Here is a 6,913-nt window from a genome sequence, read left to right as displayed (position 1 = left end):
TGGGCTTAATCCAATCAGTTGAAGGCCTTAAGAGAGCAGAGACTGGCCTCACGTGAGCAAGAGGAATTCTGCCAGCAGACTGCCTTTGGACAGCCTGCCAGTCCACCCCATTAGATTTTGGACTTGCCAGTCCCCACAATCATGTGAACCAATTCCTTAAAAATTAATCTGTCTGTTCACCTTAATATAGGTGTTATGCTTACAAACATGAAAATGCCTTTAAAAGAAGGATGGCGGTACAACACGTTTACTATTGTATCTGTTTATGATATCATTGCTACCTTACCAAGAATCAGTTTCAGCACCTCTCCTGAGGCTGTTTGGATAGTAGAGAGCGAGAGCCCTTTAGAGTCCTGAAATGGAGGGAACATTTGCCTTTGAGTCATGGGTAGAGAATGGGCTCAGAACAAGGGAGTTGGGGGCTGAAGATCGGCTTTGGCTTGGTTGGCCTTTTCCCTTGTGTTGTCTTCAGAGGGAGAATCACGTCTACTTACATCTATTTACCTTAAACGTAGCATGTGAGTACCTAAAAAATACTTGCTGAATGAGTTCTAGGGAACTGGGTGAGGGAACAGGTCGGGAATTAAATGAGCAATCTCTCTGTTCTAGGTGCTTTACCTCTTATTAATCTGCTCTTATTTAATTAATTAATTATTTATTGCTCTGTCTTATTTAATCTGCTCATCCATAAGGATAGTCTTGTTATGCTCCCGGACTCTGAGCCAAGGTCTCTGGGCTTGAATTCTGACTCAGCGGCTTTTTAATTCTGTGACTTTGGACAAATTACTGAACCTCTCTCTTAGTGTTTTTACTCTGTAAAATGGGGTAATAACAGGGCCGATTTCAATGCGTAGGTAGTAAGTTAGTATAGTGAGATCTTAGCATAACACCTGCTTATAGTAAGGGCTATGTTGGGGAACTGCGTTTCCTAGAAGGTAGGTTTCATTCCTTTTATTTTCCAGAGAAGGCTGCTGAGTGATTGCCCAGAATCACATTGTTGCCACAAGAAAATGGAGCCATGATTTGACTGCGAGTTGGTCTGACACCAAAACCCACTCAACCCCCTGTGCTGTCCTAATATGGAAAAAAAACACTTGAACACCAGAGAGGTTTCACGATTTCATTTAGCGTCTCATGGATTGATGCTTGATTTTCTATAAGTTACTTCTTTATTTAATGTTTCTGGGACAGCAGGTTAGGCTTATGACCTATAAGTACTAGTCAAAGCTCCGGAAGCCGTTCTCTTCAACTTTGCTGTTCTACTTAGTCAAAAGGTTGTGGTCAGCCTAGCTTGTTCTGTGGCCAGCATCGTGCTGTGAGATGTCCTGTGGTAGAATGCGCTACTGAAATGTAGAGCCCAGGTGTGATGTGGTGGTGTGGGGGTATTGGGGAGGCCGATTTATTGAGTTCTCACTGTGTGCCAGGCACCCATGCTGGATGCTCTGGAGAAGTGCCAACATTGAAGAGCTTACAGTGTAGCTCAGTGGTTCTCAAAATCAAGGGGTTTTTGTGGAACCCACTCCCCCACGGGGATGCTTGACAACGCCTGGGAATTTTTTGGTTTTCACAACTGCGAAGAGGAGGCGGGTGTAAAAGGGGTGAGGGCTTGCTGCTGACACCTGGTGCATAGAGGTGCTGCTAAGCGTCCTATCATGCACAGGACAGTGTCCCCCAACCCTCCAAGAATCATCCAATCTAAAATGTCAATTATGGTGTGATTGAGAAACCCTGTGAGAGATGGAGCCTATGCAAAGATGGTTGTTTAAATGGCCATCTAACATGGCGCCCAATGACAAGCCACAGGGCAGGACAGACCACTTGTGCTCTGGGAGGACCATTAGATGGGAGTGGATTGCGGTGCAAGTCCTTTTCAGGCCAGAGGCAAGAGTGTCCAGGAGGTCTGTGAGAGCAGAGTAGGTGGAGGAAGCTGGTGCAAGAGGAGCGGTGAGCATGGAGAGTTGGAGTGGAGTTGGCCAGGTTATGGAAGGCAGTGAACATAAGGAGGGTATAATCTTGATGCCATATGTAGTTGAGAGCCTTTTTAGGAGCTGAGGATGGAGAGCAGTTGGCTGAGACAGACTTTCAGGGAAATGAACTTAGAGGATGGATTGAAGGAGAGAACGCTCAGGGGCAGGGCTCAGAGGCTGGGACTTTGGCCAGTTCATTCAGTCACTGAGCGAACACTGTGCCCAGAGGTTGAGAGCAGAGGCTCTGGAGTCAGGCTGCCTGGGTCCCATCCTGGATCTCAACTTTAAAGGCCCTTGACTCTCGGCAGGGAGGATCCCCTCTGGGTCAGATTCTTCATGTGTAAAGCGGCACCTACTTCACAGGGTTAAATGAGGATTAAATGAGCGACCACAGAAATGCAGGTGTGGGCTGATGAGGACTTGGATGAGATTGGTAGCTGGGGACAGAAGAAGGAAACGGTGAAACAATTTGAACAGATTCATGGCAGATTGGCTATAAGGGACAGGGCTCAGGAAGAATCCAAGATTTCTGTGGTGGAATCCTACTCAGACATGGGAAGATTAGAAAGGGGAACCAATCAGGTAGTTTTCTTTTTTTGTTTTCTTATTAATACAGTATTCATTTGTCTTCCCTCTGTCAAACCCTGAGCCAACCACTTTCCCCAGGCTGCCTGGGATGTATAGGAAAAGGAACATACGGGCAGTCGAGACACAGGAGAAAGACCTATGGGGAGGTGGAGACGGCTCCAATCACATGGCGAAGAGGATGGGAAAGGCCACCATCAGGCAAAGGAGCCCCATGGCCGCCGAGAGGGCAAAGCCCAGCATGGCGTAAGAGCTGTTGCTTCAGAGAGGGTTCCTGGCATAACCAATACTAAGCTCCCAAACACAGCCCCAATTCTAGCTCTAGAGACAGCCACTCCTATCATGGCAACCCCAACCCCAATGAGCTTGGCTGCTGTGGCTGTGTCCTGTGAAATGGCGCTGGTTCAGAAGCTGTGGCTGGGATAAGTGAGATCAGGGGATGTGGGGCTGCCAAGCTGCTGAGACTCTCATCTTCAGAGTCTCTGGTGGTTTTAGCACCATAGCGGACAGTGATCAGCTCAACAGTTGAGAGGTGCTCCTGACCAAGAAGAGGGTGGAGACGAACTTTGCATAGGTGGACATTGTCAGGGGATGAGGGGCTGTGGCAGGAGAGCTGCCCCCAGCACAGAGAAGACAGAGAGGGGTGCGGGGAGGACTGGGATAGTTTTCTTATTGGGGCTCATGAGGAAGATGAGAATTCTGGTTGGGCAAAAGGTAAGTCAGTGGCTGAATTAGAGAAATAAAAAACCTTTTGCAACTACCACTAAAAATCATGGACATATAAAAAGTTCTCAGTCCTGGAACAGGCACTTAACTAATCTAACCACAGGCCTACCTGATTTTCTGGGGCTTTTCCTTTTTTTTAATCTGTAAATTTTAGTTTTGAAATATTTCAAGCATTTGGAAAAATAGAGAGACTAATATAACATGCTATTGATTATTAAAGGAATAAAGTGACCACTATAGACACTTCTTGGTCTCAATGATATCAAATGGTTTTAGTTTATATTAGAACATGAGGCCATAGATGGCCATCACTTACCTTGCTGGACCATCTTACAAAGGTTTGTAGACTGAGTACAGAGTTTGCTCTGGCCTGTGGCTAAATTGTTCTCCAGTATCTAATGAGACTTCCTACTACGTAGGCACTCAAGGTCTTATCCTCCCTTATTTCAAGGACTTTCATAATTTAATCCTTCATCACCACTCTTACTGTTCACTGCTTCCTATTGTACCTGCTTATTCTGTCCCCAAATACATTTTCCCATTAGGACGGAATCAAGACAAGCGGGTACTCTGAAAAGGTTATAATTTAATGCTTCTTCAAACTAATTTCTTCATGTATCCATTCACTCAACAAATATACGTTGTGTAGCTATTATATGTCAACAACTGTTCTAGCCTCTTGGGATATAATTGAACAAAATAGACAAAGATCCCCATTTACATTCCAGTAGAGGAGACAGAGAGTAAAAAACAAAACAAAAAAGCTAAATCAATCACATAGTATGTTAGAAGGTGAGAAATGCCATCCAAAAAAAAAAAAAAAAAAAAAAGTAGAGCAAAGTAAGGAATACCCGAGGCAGGGAGTGCAGGTGGCAGTAATAATAGTCAAGTATTCTTCACTGAGAAGGTAAGACTCGAGCAGACTTGAAGGAGTGGAGAGAGTTAAGAAGGTTGGATGGTAATTATATTTTTAATTTTTTTGAGGCACCTCCAAGCTGTTTTCCACGGTAGCTGCACCAATTCACATTCCCACCAACAGTGCGCGAGGATTCCCTTTTCTCCACATGCTCGATAACACTTGTTATTTCTTGTCTTTTTGATAATAGCCATTCTGACAGGTGTGATGTGATATCTCATCGTAGTTTGATTTGCACTTCCCTGGTGGTTGGTGATGTTGAGAGCATCTTTTCATGTGTCTTTGGAAAAATGTCTATTCAGATCCTCTGCAAATTTTTTAATCCGATTATGTAGCGGTTTTTTGGTATTGAGTTATATGAATTCTTTATATATTTTGGATATTGACCCCTTATCCAATATATCATTTACATATATCTTCTCCCATTCAATAGTTTGCCTTTTTATTTTGTTGATGGTTTTCTTTGCTATAAAAGCTTTTTAGTTTGTTGTAGTTCCAATGATTTATTTTTCCTTTTTTTTTTTTCTGGTCCTTCCCTGAGACCATATGACCCAGTAATTCCACTTCTGAGTATTTACTTGAAGAAAACAAAGCCACTGATTTGAAGAGATATATGCAGCCCTGTGTTTACTGCAGCGTTATTTACAATAGCCAAGATATGGATACAGCCCAAGTGCCCACTGATAGGTGACTGAATAAAGAGGATGTGGTGTATACATACAATGGGATATTATTCAGCCATGAGAAAGAATGAAATCTTGCTGTTCACAGCAACATGGGTGGACCTAGAGGGTATTATGCTAAGTGAAATAAGACAGAAGAGACAAATATATGATTTCGCTTACATGTAGAGTCTAAAAAACAAAACAAACGAACAAACGAAAACAGAAACAAACTCATAAATACAGAGAACAAATTAGTTGCCAAAAGAGAGGGAGATGGGGTCACAGGCAAATAGGTGAAGGGGATTAAGAGGTACAAGCTTTCAGTTATAAAATAACTCACAGAGGTGAAAAGTACAGCATAGGGAATGTAGTCAATAATATTGTAATAACACTGTATGGTGATGGATGGTAACTACACTAATTGTGGTGAAAATTACATAATTACCTGAAATGAATACAACATTTTATGTCAACTATAACTTAAAAAAATATTTTAAAAAAAGAAGGTTGACACCTGGAGGGGAGAGTGGGGTAGCCAAGACAAAAGCAAAGAAACTGGGGAGAGCAGGCCTGGTGTGCCTCAGAAGCAGCGAGGAGGGCAGTGTGGCTGGGTGACATGAGCAAGGGCATTTGGACAGAAATGAGAGGCAATAGGAGTCCAGATACAGAGGGTTTTATAGGCTAGTGTGAATAATTCGGCTATAACTGTCAATGAAATGGGGAGCCCTTGTGGGATTTGGAGACAAGGAGCAATATGATCCAACTTAGGTTTTAAATTAATTACTCTGGCTGCTATGCTGAGAAGAGACCATAGGGAGTTTAGGATAGAAGCAGGAAGAAGTCAGCAGGCTGTTGGTATAATCCAGATGAATGATGGTGGCTTGGACCATGGTAGTAATAGAAGGGTGGGAAAAGCAGTAAGATTCTGTGTGTGTGTGTGTGTGTGTGTGTGTGTGTGTGTGTGTGAAAATATACATGGTGAAATATACATAACATATAATTTACCATTTTAACTATTTGTAAGTGTACAGTCCAGTGGCATTAAGTCCATTTGAATTATCAGATAATCATCCCCACTATCCATCTCCAGACCATTTTCATCATCCCAAACTGAAACTCTTGGATACATTGTTAAGGCAGAATCAGCATGCCTTCTGACAGATTGGACTGGGGTGTGAGAGAAAGAGAGGAGTCAAAGACAACTCCAAAATCACCGACCTGAGCAACTAGGAAAATGGAATTGTTATTGACAAAATGGAGAGCACGGGTAGAGCAAGTCTGGGGAAGAAGGAAAAGAAGATGTTCAGATTTCTTCATGTGAATTGGAGGTGTCCACTAGACACCCAAGTGGAGAATTTGAGGCTGCATTTGGGTATGCAAGTCTGGAATGCACTGGAACTGGGTAGAGGTATACGTTTAGATGTCATGGGCAGATAGATGGTTTTTAAGACACAGAAAGGAATGAAATAATCAAAAGAGTGAACGAGACAGAGAAAAGAAGAGCTCAAAAGCTTTGGAGCAGGCTGTCATTAGCCCTAGGCTGAGGGGGTAGGGAGGAAGAGAAGAAAGTGGCAAAAGAGACCAAAAAGAAAGAAAACCAAGAGAAGAGTGTTGAATGCTGCTGAGAGGTCAAGTAAGATGAGGACATAGAATTAACCATGGGATGGACTGGTGCATAGGTCACCGGTGACCCTAACAAGAGCAGTTTGAGGGAAGTGGCAGGAACAAAAGCCTGACTGGAATGGGTTAAGAGAAAACGAGAGAAGAATTGGAAGCAGCAAGTAAAGATGACGCATTTCTAGATTTTACTGTAAATGGGGAGCAAAGCTGATCAAGGAAATAATATGGAGTAGTTTCTTTTGTTTTTAATGGGGGAAGTAACAGCATATTTGTATGCTAATGGTAATGATCCAGTGGAGAGGGGAATGGTGATACTAGAGAGGGAAGGAGTATTTTTAAAATTTTAAATTTGAATACCTCTACGTGAGGCCACAGCATTTTTGCCACATTCTAACCATACTCTGACCCACTTCACTCATTTTTGTAACCTACAT

General features: G+C 42.9%; 1 pseudogene; it reads right to left on the bottom strand.

Moving 5' to 3' along the window:
* Positions 1 to 2,717: 2,717 nt before the first annotated feature.
* Positions 2,718 to 3,607, bottom strand: LOC113262316 (ATP synthase F(0) complex subunit C2, mitochondrial-like; annotated as a pseudogene).
* Positions 3,608 to 6,913: the final 3,306 nt, after the last annotated feature.

The sequence above is a fragment of the Ursus arctos genome, unplaced genomic scaffold (assembly GCF_023065955.2).
Source record: "Ursus arctos isolate Adak ecotype North America unplaced genomic scaffold, UrsArc2.0 scaffold_9, whole genome shotgun sequence".
Classification (NCBI taxonomy): Eukaryota; Metazoa; Chordata; class Mammalia; order Carnivora; family Ursidae; genus Ursus; species Ursus arctos.
The sequence above is the reverse complement of the archived record's forward strand: the minus strand, read 5'-3'. Positions and strand labels throughout refer to the sequence as shown.